The sequence below is a fragment of the Fundulus heteroclitus genome, unplaced genomic scaffold (assembly GCF_011125445.2).
Source record: "Fundulus heteroclitus isolate FHET01 unplaced genomic scaffold, MU-UCD_Fhet_4.1 scaffold_276, whole genome shotgun sequence".
Lineage (NCBI taxonomy): Eukaryota > Metazoa > Chordata > Actinopteri > Cyprinodontiformes > Fundulidae > Fundulus > Fundulus heteroclitus.
The window spans coordinates 101,121-118,247 of record NW_023396685.1 but is presented as its reverse complement, the minus strand read 5'-3'; the positions used below and the strand labels follow the sequence as shown (position 1 = coordinate 118,247).

Sequence of the window (17,127 nt, the reverse complement as noted above, 5' to 3'; positions counted from 1 at the left end):
AAATAAAGAGAACCTACATTTTTTTGCCATGTAAAAGTAAATGTATTGCTTTAACCTATTAATATTTTTGTCATATTATGGCCCAAATTGTAATTTAATTTATTGGGATTTTGCGTGATAGGCCATCACAAATTATTTAGCCAAATTTTTAACTTTCTCTTTTTTTCCCAATAATATTTTGTCATTTGTTTGTATTTGGCCTTTGTTACTCTGATAATCCTCAATAAATACATTGTAATCAACTCCCTTCAGTAATCCCCTAATTAATTGAGAGTCATCTTGCATATAATTAATTCTCTGCATTCACATTTTCATTTGATACTGTGATTGGCTAAAACAAACCTTTGGTAGGCGGGCATTAAGTGTTGATCTCCCCAATCAGCTCGGACATTCAGTGTGGCTTAATGGACCTTACCAGAGGGGCCGCTTTTCATTGGCTGATGCCCATTCTACGTCATAGAGTGGCTACAACGTTCGAAGAAGTCTCACAAACACAAGCTAATGTAGTGCTATACTACCGCTGTACTAGCATACCGGCATAACGTTTTCGAGTTAATAATCGAAAAATAATAAAAAAAAAATGGTTCTCCATTGCCAGTGGGGTATCTGTACTGGTGATGTCAGATATCCTAATCGTATTTGTGGTGGGAAAATTCACAGATTTCCAAAATCAGGTGCAGAATGCCGGGCTTGGATCAAAGCTTGTGCGCGACCACACGAGCAGCTCAACCTTCGTAGGATCAATAAGAACAAGGGAGTGTGTGCTGGTGTAAGTATTATAAATTTGCTTTAATACTTAAAGCAAAGCAATAATACTTATTGCTTATTATTTATTTATTTATTAGCATTTTGTCGGCGGGGATGGGCCAACAGCGTCCCATCCTTATCCGACACCAGCAGACGGAGCGCGAGTGCATAAAGCTAGGCGCGCACGAAAAAGAGCATCGGAAAGTGCAAGTAGGCAGGACAGCAAAGACAAGAGACCATCGATTAGAGCAGAGAGCTTGTTAGTACACACAATTATATACACATCCATAACACAGTGCTGATTAAAAGTTATTTTATTATTTATCATGTGTCACAATTCACATTTTCCACAAACATGAACATCAAACAGAAACAGAATCACTTTTGTTGTTTCAATTGTTTACAGGGATACCATCTAGTTCACAGTGAATGTTCTGAATTATTTACAGGGATACCTACGATGCTGCAGAAAACAATGATGCAGACAAAGGGATAGAGGTGCAAACAGATGAACATTGTAAGTGAGGATAACCAGTTACTACATGTTTTGTAAATAAGGCACAGCATGATCTTGATAGAAAGCAGCTAAAACTTCTAACATGGATGACATAAATACTTTGTCTGGCCACACTCTTTCTACATGTAGATCCTTGTGGGTGAAAACAATAAAATCACAAAAATCACATCCTGTGATCATAAGTTGACCTTGAACCTGAGCATAGTACATGTGTGTCTTCTTCAGCTGAGCAGAGCCACTGGGTTGCATTTCTAGGCAAAAATTGGGTAGCATGCAGGCATCCAGAATGGTGGAATTTCGAGCGGTATACGGACACTTTATTTCTATTAGACCTGATCGGCCACCGTCACATACTTTGATTTAAACCAGCATTAGGCTGGTTTAAATCTTATCTGTCGGACAGATTCCAGTTTGTTCATGTTAATAATAAATCTTCCTCAAACTCTAGGGTCACTTGTGGAGTACCACAGGGTTCAGTCCTTGGACCAATTCTATTTACTATATATATGCTTCCGATTGGCAAAATTATCAGACAGCATGGGATTAATTTCCACTGTTATGCTGATGACACTCAGCTATATTTATCCATAAATCCTGATGAATCCAATCAGTTACTTCGACTGCAGTCATGTCTTGATGACATCAAAAGCTGGATGACTTTAAATTTCCTGCATTTAAATTCTGACAAGACAGAAGTTGTAATCTTTGGGCCAGAGTCTTCAAAAAATAAAGTTCTTAATCAATCCCTTAATCTGGATGGCATTAACTTGGCCTCTGGTAATAAAGTTAAAAATCTTGGTGTTGTTTTCGACCAAGACATGTCATTTAAATCCCATATTAAACAGGTTTCCAGAGTTTCCTTTTTTCACCTCCGGAATATCGCCAAAATTAGAAACATTCTGTCCAGGAGTGATGCTGAAAAACTAGTCCATGCATTTGTTACTTCAAGGCTGGACTATTGTAATTCTTTACTATCAGGAAGTCCACAAAATGCAGTTCGAAGTCTTCAGCTGATTCAAAATGCTGCGGCAAGAGTTCTGATGAAAATCAACAAGAGGGATCATATTTCTCCAATTTTAGCTTCCCTTCATTGGCTTCCTGTTAAATCAAGAATAGAATTTAAAATTCTCCTTCTAACGTATAAAGCCCTTAATAATCAAGCTCCACCATATATCAGAGCTCTGATTACCCCGTATGTTCCTAACAGAGCGCTTCGCTCTCAGACTGCAGGTCTGCTGCTGGTTCCTAGAGTCTCTAAAAGTAGAATGGGAGGCAGATCCTTTAGCTATCAGGCTCCTCTCCTGTGGAACCAACTCCCAGTTTTGGTCCGTGAGGCAGACACCCTATCTATTTTTAAGACTAATGTTAAAACTTTCCTTTTTGACAAAGCTTATAGTTAGAGTGGCTCATACCCTGAGCTATCTCTATAGTTGTGCTGTGATAGGCTTAGGCTGCTGGAGGACATCAGGGTCTAATTTTCTCACTCTACTGATTTCTACTGTTCTTCAGTCTACTGTTCTCCAGTTTTGCATTGTATTACATTGAAATGACTGTCGTCATTTCAGCTTTTAACTTTTTGCTCTCTCTCTTTTTCTTCATAGTAGGTACACCTGGTCTGGCGTTCTGTTAACTGTGACATCATCCAGAGAAGACGGCTCACCCGCTACTACCATCTAATGTAGAACAGATTACTAGATCAATGTGTGCTTCTGTGCTTGTTTGTCTGTCTTGTTGTGTCTCTGTTCTGTCTTCTGTAACCCCAGTCGGTCGAGGCAGATGACCGTTCATACTGAGCCCGGTTCTGCCGGAGGTTTTTCCTTCCCGTTAATGGGTGGTTTTTCTTCCCACTGTCGCTTCATGCTTGCTCAGTATGAGGGATTGCAGCAAAGCCATGTACAATGCAGACGACTCTCCCTGTGGCTCTACGGTTCCCCAGGAGTGACTGCTGCTTGTCGGGACTTTGATGCAATCAACTGGTTTCCTTATATAGGACATTTTTGACCAATCTGTATAATCTGACCCAATCTGTATAATATGATTGAACTTGACTTTGTAAAGTGCCTTGAGATGACATGTTTCATGATTTGGCGCTATATAAATAAAATTGAATTGAATTGAATTGAATTGAATCGGCCACCGTCACATACTTTGCCGTCGGGTGAAGCACCTATGAAGGGAAAGTGATTACTGACCACAAAGCCACACTCATGCAAGTGCCGGTCCTGATGAGCCTGTAAATATTTTGATTTTGCTAAGGGCTCGTTTCTTCGCCCGTAATCCAGTGAAGGGGCTGAAACAGAGTTAGCGTCAAAAATTGACTCTAAAAACTTGTGTGTGACCTTTGCTTTCCTGACCATAACTCGATGGAAATTTGAGGCTGTAAGCCTTTTTTTTTCTTGCCTCAAACCACTCAGCACATTTACTCTGTTCTCTGGTTCGAGCTTCCAGTTCCACAGGATCTTCACAAATATTAAGGTCTTTCAACGCTTTATATCTTTCTGGAAGATCCACTGGTGGGTTATTTGTGACACAGGTGTTGCCACACTGTTGCATGACCGCTGTCGCATCTGCCTTCAAGTTCCTTGTCTGAAACAAAAGAGCAGTATCATCACATTATATACATTTGTCTATATATACATATTTAGTCCTTTTTTATTTTTTGTTTTCAGGGATTTCGCCGCTGGATATGCTTGCAGTGACTGCAGAGTTGGAAATGGCAAAAACTGAAATCAGTCGCTTACAAGCAAAAGTGGAAAATTTAGAAACAGAGCTACAGAAAGAACAGAAACGAAAACTGTTTGGTATTGATGCTGTTGTTGAATCTGAGAAGAACAGCAAAAAAAATCTGTGTGTATATTATACAGGACTTACATTAGTCCGTTTCATGTCACTATTTACATTTCTCTTGCCAAAGAGGGAGACTTTGACTTATGATGAAAACAGAAATGCCATTAGAGAAATGTCAGCAGAAAATGGACTTTTCCTGACTATGTGCAGACTAAGACAAAACTTTGGTCTGTTCGATCTAGCAACACGGTTCGGCATTTCACAACAGTCAGCTGGTATAGTATTTAACACTTGGATTGACATTATTTATCTTAAGCTGTGCACTGTTTCTATCTGGCCACACAGACAAACTATAATAGACAACATGCCAAAAGACTTCAAAGCTAATTTCCCTACAACATTAATTATTATTGATGGAACAGAATTAAAAACAGAATCCCCCTGGGCCCATGGTGTGCAATGCCAACTATATAGCGATTATAAGTCTACCACAACATTCAAGGCACTCATAGGTTGTGACTCTCGGGGGTCTTTCATGTTCACATCAGAATTATTCACAGGATCAATATCAGACAAGGCCATTACAAAAGCAAGTGGTTTTTATGAAACCATACAACAACTGAAGGACGTTGGTTACATTCAGAATGGTGACGGTGTCATGGCAGACAAAGGGTTTACAATCAAGGATGAGATAAATGCCCTTGGTCTGTCCTTAAACATACCACCTTTTGCCTCAGCAGACAAACAGTTGTCTCAGGCAGATCTTGCACTAACTGACAAAATAGCAAGACACAGAGTGCATGTTGAACGACTCATTTCTCGCATTAAAGATTTCAAAATAGTTGGTTGTACAATTCCTGCTATATTATTTCCTAAGTTAAACAGAATATGGGCTGTGTGTTGCTACTTGACACTTTTCCAGGGATTTGTTTTGAAGAAAATGTAAGAACAGTAATACTAGTCTTGTTTTAGTACACATTTCATTAATTTTTACCTGATAGGAAACAGCTGACCCAATTTGCACTTCTCCCAGGGGTGTAGAGACAGTTGGTGCTGAAGGCGTCAGCATATATGTCAATGGAGTACCATGTAATAATTTCAGTGCAGCTATCTCCTCGGGTTCAACCTTTGTCACTCTGTAAATACAATGAAAATGAATTTTGAGAGCTGTCAAATTTGCAATATTAATTAAAATAAAGAACAGTTTTATGTGTTGGTTTTGTTTGCATTCATGCAGTTGTAGTTACACTCAGAATCATAAAACAAGACCAGGGTACATATATTTTTTGTTAAATTTTGTTTCAAATCTAAATCAGTAAAAAAGTACATACATTTTGTTCAAGTCCACACTGCATTCCTTCGGTCTGCGCTTGCGGTGAGTCACGTTTCGTGCTAGAGTGAGGTGGTTGATGGGCACGGGTTCAATCCTCAAACCCCGAGCTGATTGTGCTCCCCAAGCTTGTGGCATACTGGTGCAGCTCAATCGGTCAGGGATTGAGGAAAAACTTTGCAGTTTGAAATACTGCAAGGTCTTGAGGAGGCCTATAATATGTGAAAAATGACCCCCAAGTCTGAAAAAAAGAAAATTCAATAATAAACGTATGCATCATGAACAGCTTTTAGCTAATTACAACATAACGGCAGTACTGATACAACTTTACAGCTTCAAGACCGTGAAGCCTGTCTGCTACACAGTCTTACGTTAGCTAAACAGATCAATCTCAATCGTGTACTGTATCTGACATACACTAAATATTTTATTTTAGCAGAAAAGGCTTTGGACGAAACTGTTCCTCGTGTTAGCCACTCTAGCACCAAGTACAGCGTATCAGGCTAGCCACACAAACATTTGCCAACAAACCACAGGAATTATCCGCTGATTTCAAAAGTAACAGACAAAACGATGAATGCACAACTTACCCAGCCTTGCAAGAACAATAGGCATCAGTTATCTTGTCCACATCTATATTAATGCTGAGGGAGTGAGGGTCTGCCGTCTTCCTCATCGACCGATAGCATTTTGCTGTGACCTGCACAACTTTGGAGGCTTCGCGTGGCTCAAATACCCTTAACTCGTCCAAAAATGATGACATGAACTTGTTAATTCCTCTGTCCATTGTTGTCGATGATATTTTTTCAAAATCAGGCAGAAATGACGCACTAATCGAGTCAGGAATACTCCGCAAAGAATCAGTCCATGTGGAAACCGCCATGTTTACATAGAAACTTCCGTAGAATGAATGCGCCGCGAGGCTTTGTTTGTGAGACTTCAGAATTTTAGGTCAGTTGTGGGCGGAGCTTGGTAAGGTCCATGTCCCTCCTTTCCACGAACAGATTGGATGGGAGCAGGTCCAGATTGATTACACATTATCAGTCTGGCTTGCCAGGTAACTATAATACCAATATTTAAATTTTTCTTGTAAAGAAAAAAAAAGTCTCCTCTTGATTTTTATCTGTTCTTATTTGGGTTGACTCATCATTTAATTTGCCATTTTAATAAAACAAAATGTGAAAAGGTTCAAGAGATATGAATACTCTTGTAAGTCACTGAGGCTGGAAAAGCTTTCTATACCACACATGGACATTTTAAAACCTAAAGATTAGGTTATGTAACCAGGATCAACCAGCAAGCCAATCCATGAGTTTTTGGATTTATGGTTTTTGTTCTCTTGTAGCCCCTGGTTTGGATGAGCATGTGTTTCTGTAAACTGGGTTAATTCACAGTTCATTTATTTATATGAAATTGTCAAGTGCATTTACCTAATTTCCCCCATCCCCCATGTAACTCTCATCTAGATCTCTTCTTACATTTTATATCCCGTAATTACAAAATCTAGATTGGATCGAGACCATTTGTCCAGCATGTATATGAGATCTGGTTTGTTTTTGCTGATTTTGCTGAATCCTTTATGTTCCTGACCATTTGCTAGTAAATGTTTATAATAGTTGTTGAACAGGGTACTTGTTTTTTTCTCAGAGCGCAAGCGTGCTGCTCTAACCACTAGGCCATCACTACCCCTAGCATTTCCTTGTAAAGTCATAATATAGCCCTTTCCCCTGATGTTGCCAGTGGAATACAATTTTTGCACTTAAAACAGAAGCAACTTGTTTCCATCATCTTATTTCAAGTGCAGGATTTCTAATTATCTTATTTTAAGGGTAAAATACTCATTCCATTGGCAAGTGGTCTTATTAACCAATTTCAAGAAATGTTTGCTTACTTTTAGTTCCCTTTGTGCAGTGCAACCTCATATACCTATCCTGTGTTAGTAAAAATTCCCAACCACAATATACCGTTTAAAAACAGTATATTAGATTGTTGTGGTCGGTAAGCTGTTGTACCAATTTGAGCTACAAGGTGTCAGTATTACTTACTGTATAATGTTTTCTCCAAAATTATACTGGAGAAGACTTAACAACCAAAATTGTATGTGTACATTCAACCATCAGAGGGTGCTATACCCATTCTAATAAAATCAACATTGACATTTTGATTTATTTTCAGGTTGTTAAACAGACCAGAGGCTACTGTCAGGAAGAAACAAACCAAAAAAAATGTATTCAACATGTCTTATGATTTATTTTATTTAAAACATAATTTCAGCAGGTAAGCTTCATTGAGATCAAAATCTCTTTTTCAAGAGTTTCCTGGCAAAGACAGCAGCAAAGCAAACATGTTTCAAACAACCACTTTAAAAAAAACTACGTTTTAAACAAGTTTAAAACCATGTATTAAAAAATACGATAAAAAATACATACCCATAAAAAAAATTCCAAATCAAGCAAAATATGTACAGATGTTTACAGACTAGGAAGCATCAGAAATCTGAATGCACACATTAGTCCTAGTTGAGATTTTTCATTTCAACCGGATGGAAGAAATTACAACCTACCTTCTTAAAATATTACTTGTGCTTATTTTAACAAGTATAGGTTGCATTCCCAAACCATTTATTAATGTTTGAAAGCTATGGTCTGAGCTATGTAAAAAAATAAAAAAATAAATAAAAATATTTAGGTTATGTCAGATCTCATTAAATTTTCTCAACACTGAAAAAATAAAAAAAGCAACAAAAGAACTAGTAATAAGAACTGTAAAGAAAACATAACTGATACATGTATTTACTATATGCCTAAAAGATTCAGATAGGTCAGATTTAAGCAGATTAAAGCCCATTTGGATTCAAATTTTTGCCACTGTGCCATTATGGGACAATAAATAAAAATAAATTCTTAAAGATATAGTGGACAATCTTTTTCAGCTTGACGTTCTGGGGAAATCATCTATTCTATTAGTTGTCCTATGTGCCGATCATTATGACACGCTCACACTATAAGTAAGAGTAGCACTACTTGAACATATTTTTACTCAAAAGTAAAAAGTAGCGAAACAAGAAATGAATCAAGTAAGAGTAAAAAAGTATTCAATAAAAAGCCATCTCAAGCACAGAGTAGCTATTCATAACATCGCATTCTTTTTTTTGCAAAATGTAATAAACAGAAAAAAATATAATGTCATACACAAATTCTGGTATTTAAGACTAAAATAAAAAATGAACAACAAATATCTATAATTACAAAGAACAAATTCAGGCAGAATAAATACTTTTCAAAATATTTTCATCATATAATTTATGAAGGCAATACTTATAGCAGTTAATGTATATGCAGTATGTTAGAATAGTGTGAAATGCTCCTAATGACAATATTTACTGTTTGCTGTGTGTTCACTCGACCTCCAAATGGCTCAAAGAGCTCAGTGGATCAAAAATAACATTAAAACAAACAATATAGGTTGTGAACAACTAAGAAGTGTCACTTTAACATAAAATTTAGATATGTGTCTCTCTGGTGCATTTTTGGTTAAAACAAGTCTGTTCATTATTTATTTGAGTTACTCACGGTAGTTAGAGTAGCCTGGAATTTTACTCACATTGTAATGTTCTGTTTTGGTTTAGGTTTATTGTTTGGTTAAATTAGTTCTCTCCTGCCTCTGGGTTTATTTCTATTGTAGGTTCTGTCTTGTTTTAGGTTCCGGTTTAGTCTGTTTATTGCTTTGAGTTATCCGGTCTTTGTATTAGTTCTTATTTTTGCTCTGTGCTTTGTGTTATGCTCAGTCTTAGGTTTTTTCTTCTGTCAGCGTCATTATTGCTTTCACCTGCCTATAGTTAATTGGTTCACTCCGCTCACCTGTTTGTCTGTCTATTTAAGCCTGACTCCCTCCTCAGTTATTTGTCGGTTCGTCACACTTCATGCCCACGCGTCTGTTCCTCCTCGTTTGTTGTGGTAAGAGCCCCAGCACCTTGATCCTGTTTTTGTTAACCTGCTTCTGTTTGTTCTGCCCAGTTCTGTTCCTGTCAAGTGTTTTGGATGTCTGCCTTACCCCCTTTTTGGATCTGTTTTTTTGTTCATTTAAATAAAACCCAGCAAAGGAAAACATTGTTTTGGCTGAATTCCGGGTTCTACTCCACACCATTCATTACACACATACAAGTATTGTGACAAAGTGGGTGAGAAGATCAATTGCCATTTGTTTATATATGTTCAGGTAAAATTCTTGTTTGCTTGATTTAGCCATATTTTATTTATTCTGTAATCTGCAAACCAATACTAATCGTGGTGTGTTTATGTTTTGCATTTTTACAGCTTTTTTACTATAACGTCTGGGTTTAAATCAATTTCCAGTTCAAGTCTATATTTATTGTTTGATCATTAACGTGTACATTTTATTTTGGAGAACTTACCTGTGTTACCTCACTACTTGTAATTATAGCTTCCTGTTTAGAGCTGATGTTACAGGAAGGGACCAGGTGAAGAGGGGAAAGGACAACTATTTAAATTTGATCAGTCAAATGTAGGTTATTGTAAGTTGCTATCAAAGCAACATTAGTGAGTTCAAGTAGAAACTGTTTTTAGGGTTACCTGTTTATGGAAGAGTCCATTGGAGGCCATTTTGTTTGCCTGAAAATTAGCGTATTTAAGCCAATGATCTCTATTTATTCACTGGATTGCTGATTTGCCCGAAAAACTGAAATCACTGGCCGCCATCTTGCTCCTCCCTACTCTCACAGAATCCCATAGGATTTGGTTGCAACAACAAGCAATTTTCTGGCTGTGTGAAAACGTTTCATAGGTAATTTTATAGTCAGTGGATGTACTAACATTATCAAGTACTAGGAAAATATGTATATATATATATATATATATATATATATATATATATATATATATATATATATATATATATATATATATATATATATATCTCAGTTACTTTACTTTTTTCAGTAAAGAGTAATCTAAGACTGTCACTATAACGCCGTTATCATTGCTGACACCCCGTTACTGCACGTTACTCAAGTCATACAATGAACTTTTTTTTTCACTTCATGATAGGACTCGTGCGCATGTTGTCATGAGAGAAGGGAGGATGAGAGATAACCCTCAGTAGTGATGGGTCCGGCAGCACCGATGCGTCGGCGCATGCGTCGAGCTCGTAGACGTGTGTCGATGCGCGTATGTTATATGAATTATTATTCTGAAGTCACTATGGCCTCACACCACTCGGACAGAGGAGGCCTGGAGACAAGATGGCTGTGTATAAGATCCACTGTTTGCTGAGTGCAAGGCTGAATGCTGCGTAGAATGATTATTGTCTATGATAGACTGTCTTTGTTATGTCACAAGCCAAGGCCACTGTGCGGTATTAGGTGAAGCCGGAAAAGCGAGACAGGCAGAGACAGAGCAGTAGCAGACCGCAGCAGGACCGTGGGGTGCGATTACTTTCCATCTATGTGATCTCTGCTCTGTTTTCTCAATAAAAGTGCTGGAACTATATCACCGCCGTCTCCTCATTTAGTAAAGATGGGAACTCAGTTATCTTTGCTTAGAATTCCATCTACAATTCCCATAACGGCGTATCGCTATGGGAAACTCACGTGACCGATACAGGAACTGTTTCGAACTGACTGACGCGCCAAACTGTTTCTGTTCCCTCTAAACTGCGCACGTGTGCATTCGTGCACAGCATCTGTGCGCGAATGCACACACCAGCACCGGTAAATGAGCAGTAAATGAGCTTGTTGCAGGTGATCTTCGATGATTTGGTCCAGACGTGCAAAACCAGTTTGATCTGCACCATTTAAATCAGGTTTGTCCAGCTGCAGTCCCGGACACCAAAAACACGTCCACTGACTTTATGGTTAGGGGACAGAGTTAGGCATAATTAATGGCTGCAGTTACAGCTAGACTTTTCTCATTTAAATGAGTAAATTGTATGTACTACTGGCAGTTTGGGTGTTACTGTAAAGATGGAGTTTTAAGCAATGTTTCAATATCTGAACGCAATACCAATCAGAAACATGCCTTCACATAATCTCTCCAGATACCCAGAACACACAAAAATGAAGAACTTCTGTTATTTAACTTTTTCTTTGATTAAAGACAATGTTAACTATTGGAGTAAAACTAGAGGACAAATGGTTGGTCTGTCAACAGAAGTTCTGCACAAACTGTCCAACAGACAGAACTTTTATTTTAATTATACATTTTTGATTATCATAAGAGAATAGTATCATTCTGATTTGCTGTACTATTAGGGATATGATTTTATTATTATTTTACACGTTCAATTATGAGAGACGGTGACCATGTCAAATGCAACAGCTGAGCTGAGCCTCTTCAGCCTCTGTTGACTGTTAATTACTATATTACCTTTAAAAATAACAACATGGACATTTCTGTCCTGGGTGAATCCTGCCCCCCCCCCTCCCCCTGCACAGAAAAGAAGGTTGAGGAAATGGATAGATGGAATAACTTTGACAACAATTATTTATAGTGCGTTTTATGTCTCAATGTTGTATAAACTAAAATGAAAAAGATAAAAACGAACAAAAGCTAAATTTAAAAGATTACACATCAGTCATAAAACCTGGAAAAGCTGTCTGTCAGGGTTTATCGATGAACTCAGGACGCACACACGGGACTAAAAGTTTGAGTTTTTATTGAAGGAAGTATGCTGGGTGGTGAGTGATGAAGACCGGAGGTTCAGGACTGCAGAAGGTCAGGGATGAATGTGATGGCAGGAGCTGACGGCCCGGAGACAGAGAGTCCACACTCACTAAGTGCTGCTCGCCTAGCAGGCCTCATAGCAACACCAGGACTCTGAGCAGAACTTCTCCAGAGCAGCTTGTCAGGTTAGCAATTCACAGAAGACACCTGGAGAAAGAGCAGAGCTTCTCCAGGAGCGAACAGCAGAATACAAAGACTTACAGAGGGACTGGCATGGAGTGGTTGATAGCAGAAGACGGCCCAGTGCTGAACTGAAGGCAGAGGGAGGTTTAAATAGAGCACTTCACAGGTGGAACAAGGGTCTGGCTAATAGACTGGTAAATTGTTAACAGGTGTGACGGACTACTGAGGAGGTGAAGTGAAGATGACAGAAAATAACTGATGACAATGAAAACTAACAATAAATAAAGTCAAACCAAACCCACATGAGATGAAAAAATGAAAATAACAGAAAAATAAAGTCAAACCAAAACTCAACCATGACACTGTCAGCTCCTCACTGACTCCTGTCTGACAGAGTTAGTCCAGGAAGGAGTCGTACGGTCAGACTTCCTGAAAGATTCATCTCTAAACAGCTGATTTATCTCCACCAACTCCACACAACAGCCACTTGACCCAAAATATTGCAAACCAAGGAAGCATATTGATAGAACACAACATAACTTTGCTTCGACTACTGGAGGTAGGCAGCAGCCCCCTGTGACCCTGCATGGATCATCAGGAATAGATTAAATAATGGATGGATGAATTACGGTGGCCGTGAGGTGCAATGGCAACATTGAAGGTGGGAGAGGGAAGGAAAACCCAGAGGTAGAATCTTACCCATATTATGACACCCTAGGAGTGCTGCATACGGTCGTACTGGATCTAACAGAACACAGCCCATCACAGTTTGTTGCGTATTATTCTATGTAGCTGGAGACTCAGGGTGTTAATGCTGACCTGTGTCTACCATCCACACACAAACATCAGGACTGGATCTCAGAAGAATAGAAGCAAGTCGTCTCAGACAAACCACCATCAATAATAAAAGTTTTATGTCATTATTTATGAACAAATATAGAACAAAAATGTCCAAATAGGAGAAACTTGATGTGATGATTTGTTCAGATGAACCCAAAAACAAACACACACACAGAGCTTCATTTTAAGAGTTTTATTAAAAGAGATGAGTTGAGGAGGATGTGAACCAGAGAGTCTTTTACCAGAATGGAGCAGGTGGACAGGAGGAAGCTGGAGGATGAGCCCGGGACGGACCCCAAGGCTGGCAGGTGAACTTCACAGTGGGATCCGAGCGGAGCTGAGAGGGGGGAGTGCGGTCAAAGGAAGGCTGTGACCAGTGAAGAGAGACGCTCGTGCAAGGGAGACAAGATGAAGGGAGGGGATGAGCTGACTGAGGTAAGTTTATGTAGGACAGTTGACAGGTAGATTGAGTCCTGGTTGATTGGTGACCGCAGGTGGCAGCAATCAGTGGTGAGTGAAGATGGGGCTGTATGGGAGGAGGAAGGTGCCAGAAAATGTTCAGGGTGCAGCAGGCAAAACTGCACCCTGACATCTTCAAGAAAACAGTTTGTCATTGTGTCCTTCTAGTAACATGAACAATTTTATAAGTAATAATAAACACACTTTAACATTGAGTTTAATAGACTTTTAATACCAATACAATACTAGTTTCACACCAAACCAGACAGCAAAAATACATAGAACCATATAACGATTTAATAAACGGTTTAATAATCGTTTGTAGTATATTATCAATTTCAAAGCCATGAATCAATGAGTGTGTATGATTTACACTAGTTGCACAGTGACACACTTGGTGTCCCTGCTGGCTTGCATCACAGAAGTCCTGGGTTTGAATCCCAGCCTGGGGTCTTTCTGTATGGAGTTTGCATGTTCTCCCTGTTCATGTGTGAGTTTTCCTTGGTTACTCTAGCTTCCTCCAACAGTCCAAAAACCTGATTGTTAGTTAATTGGTTTCTCTAAGGCTACGTTCACACAGCCGCTAAATGTGACCAAATCTGATCTTATTCATGGCAGTATGAACGGCCTAATTCTGATCTTTTCACCCAAAACAAAGTCTGTTTTGTGCCACTTCCATTTATGGTACTAATTTGGATAAGTATCGGATATTTCTTAGTCTGAAAGGCCATGTCATATTTTATCCGTCTTTTACGTCTCTCTCCTGTCTCCCACTGCACTTCTACACACAGTAGCAGCAGCTAGCGCTCCACAAAAGATTGCTGTTAACAGCTCTGCTGCTTTCTTCTTCCCTTACTTCGTCTTGCTATGATGTTCTCTCAATATTGTCAGCTTACACACTTCAGTAGCTTTTTAACGATAAGAAGGAGAGATGACAGTATCCACGTTTTTTTAACAAAACTTCATTGAACACTTCTGGAAACAATTACATTCAACATTACCTTTGTAAGCACAGTGCGCTGCTGTGTGACGTCTCCTCCTGTTATCAGTGTATGCAGATCACTCTGCGGTCTTGAACCCTCCAGTAGTATGAATGACCACCCCTAGAAACAGGGTTTCCGCAGGGCATTAAAAGTCATTAAATATTTTTTTTTTTTAAATGAAGGCCTTAATTAGCATTAAAAGGCATTAAATGTGATTATTGGTGGCATTATTTTTTTTTCTAAAAAAATACGGTCATAAAAACAGTTTCATCAGATATATTGTCAGATATAACTCATTCTGCGTGTTTGCGCTGAACTGCTTCCGGTTGATCGTAAAGCCGTATGTTTTTACAATGTTCGGGAAAGAAGTTTGAGGCGGAGAAAGATTTGGGAAAATGCAATTTTCAACAAAAGTGGATGGAAAACGAGAAATTCGGGACATGGCTGCAGCCTGTCAACGGTAAGGATGACAAAGGATTTTGCCATGTTTTTAAACAGGCAGTGGTGTAGTCCAGGGTGTACGCGGGTATACGGTTTTTCAGTCAGCATTGCCTATATCAACTTCTGGAGTGAAGTGTCTTTTGTTTGAGCACGCAGTGAGACAGGTATTCAGCGTTTAATCATCACGCGCACGCTCAACTCTGATAAACTCTTCTCAATCCACTATGCTCGCGCTCGGTTCCGTGTTTGCCCGTGACCTGCTACTTCCACGCTCAATACCAGCTGTGCACTCGCTGGATTCTGTCTTCTTCTTCTTCTTCTTTCCTTTTGTTGGCGGATTGCAAACAACTTATAGGTGCATACCGCCACCTACTGTACATGAGTGTGTAACTCTGTGGCTCAACCTACTATATTCTATTTTTTAATTTTGTGTTATGTAAAAATAAAAACAATGCTTTATTAATTACCATATTTTCCTCTATATCTCCATTTCGCCCTAATATTCCTTTAATACTCCATTCTCTCCCATTTTCCATAATTACTTTCCTCATCCTCTCTCTTTCCGTTGCATATTTAATGCATTTCATCAGAACATGATCCACATTTTCTTTTGCTCCACAACCCTCACATATATCATCATTTCTCTTCCCTAATATATATAAAAACTCATTCAGATATGTGTGTCCAGTTCTTAATCTAGTAAAAATGATCTCTTCCCTTCTGCTTCTTTCTCCATAATTTTTAATTATTACAGATTTTTAAATCCTATATAATCTTCTTCCTTTCTCATCTTCATCCCATATTTTTTGCCACATTTCTGTTTCTTTCTTTTTAATTATTGATTTCCCTTCCCCTTTCCCAAATGTAATCTCTACTACATTTTGCTTTACTAAAGCCTTTTTAGCTAGCTTGTCTGCTTTTTCATTTCCTATCACCCCTTCATGTGCCGGTACCCAACAGAACTTAACATCTATTCCATATCTAAATAACCTAAATAAACTCTGATATATTTCTAAAACAAGGTCTTTCCTATTATTTCCTCCTGAGTGAATACTTTCTATTGCAGCTTTTGAATCTGTACAAATTACCACTCTATCCGGTCTAACCTCCTCCACCCACTGTAAACTAAAAATAATTGCAACCATTTCTGCTGTATATATCGATAACAGGTCTGTTAATCTTTCACATTTACATATATTAAACTCTGGAATGTATATCCCTATTCCCACATTTCCCTTTGAATTTTTTGAACCATCTGTGTATATTTTTAAATAACTATAATACCATTGTCTAATATATATGCTAGTTTTAACCCCAACTTCATTATGTTTCCATTCTCTTTTCATTTCATGTATTTTAAGGTCAACTTTGGTTTCTGGAAACAACCATGGTGGCACAGCACTAATTGGATTATTTTTTGCAAATGTCTTATTATCTAACTCATATATTTTTGCCCATTTATTCACATTCCAGCCAAAACCCTTTCTTGTAAATTTGGAATATTCCCAACAGTTCTTTATAATGCTTGTTGCTAAATTTTCTTGACTACTACTTTTAACTCTGATCCAGTATGAAAGTGATATTTTGACCCGTCTCATTTCCAAAGGAGTTTCTCCAGCCTCTACCAAAAGAGCATTAATAGGGGTAGTCTTAGTTCCTCCAGTAACTATTCGTAATGCCCTATATTGTAATTTGTCTACTATTTGTAATGATGATTTAGCTGCTGCTCCATATACCATACATCCATAATCTATTGCTGATCTCATAAGTGCCCTGTAAATATTCAATAGTGACTGCTTATCAGCCCCCCAATCATTCCCAGCCACGGCTTTCATGAGATTTATTACTTTCTTACATTTTGTTTCTAAATGTTTAATATGTATTTTCCAATTATATGAACTATCTAACCATAATCCTAAATATTTGAATTCTGCTACTCTTTTTATAGGTTGATCATATAATTTTATTTCTGGATTCTGTCTGTGCGCTCCTGACTTCAAAAACTGTCCTCCTCACCAGCCAATCACAGACAGGTTTCTTTCCATCCAATCAGAGTAGGGCTTGCAAATACTGCATTCAGATGGATTAAATGAAAATGCTGCAGCTTTTGGCAGAAATTACTAAACATAACGGTGAGATTGAAGAAAACAACAACCAATA

General features: G+C 38.3%; 2 long non-coding RNA genes across 2 annotated transcripts; one reads left to right on the top strand and one right to left on the bottom strand.

Annotated features, from left to right (window-relative positions):
• Positions 1–751: 751 nt before the first annotated feature.
• On the top strand, positions 752–4,197 carry LOC118559332. The gene is made up of 3 exons (XR_004928785.1): positions 752–1,006; positions 1,197–1,264; positions 3,934–4,197. It is a non-coding gene; the product is annotated as an uncharacterized LOC118559332 (long non-coding RNA).
• On the bottom strand, positions 3,504–5,599 carry LOC118559331. The gene is made up of 3 exons (XR_004928784.1): positions 5,383–5,599; positions 5,046–5,187; positions 3,504–3,850 (listed from the first exon to the last, which is right to left on the bottom strand). It is a non-coding gene; the product is annotated as an uncharacterized LOC118559331 (long non-coding RNA).
• Between the last annotated feature and the right edge of the window lie 11,528 nt (positions 5,600–17,127).